Here is an 804-nt window from a genome sequence, read left to right on the forward strand (position 1 = left end):
TCTACCATCTTCTATAAGACTGAAAACATCATTAGTTTTCTAAATTTGACTTATAAGTGTTAATTTATTCAATTTACTTAAAATCATTTCTAAAATAAATCCAAAATTAATGATATACCACACCTCAAACGAGTAATATATTATAAGCCGGTGATTCAGACTCTTTCAAGTCATATTCTTCATTGACTTTCACCTCTTTTGGTTTCCTAACTACTTGAGTCAGCTATGATTCAAAATAAGTCGGAATAGCCAAAGTTTTATGTAGATTTGGTTGGTTGGATCCCTTAACCACTAGGGTGGTAGGGTCACCATTTCCTGTGGTGTATCTTGGGCAAGAAAAGCCTGGTGGTGCCCATCCCTCTCCAGCCCAACAGATATCTAAATAAATAAAAGTATATAAAAATAAGACTTGAAAACAGCAAAAATAAAGCGATTTAGCTATTTAGTGGATATATTTTTTATTTGTTAAGGGGTATTTTAGTAAGATCATTGAGCTCATTTCAGAATTATTTTTATTTATGTATTTATTTATTTTTCAAAAAAAAACTTTACTTGGAAAAGTAACTATTGTACTTCTTTTCTAACTGCAATTTTTGCTGTTCTCCTTCAGAAATTCCAACCAAACACAACATGAAAAACCTTAGGTCAAATATTAATTTTGGCCGTAATCTTCTAAACCAGGGATCACCAATGTGGTAACCTTGAGAACAACTGAATGGTCCATAACTCTTTGAAAATAGCTTAACAGTTATTCGTCATTGTGATTTTCTTGGCAATTGAATTTCAACTCAGATCTGAAGCCTA

Source organism: Urocampus carinirostris, chromosome 2, assembly GCF_059441175.1.
Source record: "Urocampus carinirostris isolate Australia breed hairy pipefish chromosome 2, RoL_Ucar_1.0, whole genome shotgun sequence".
NCBI lineage: Eukaryota > Metazoa > Chordata > Actinopteri > Syngnathiformes > Syngnathidae > Urocampus > Urocampus carinirostris.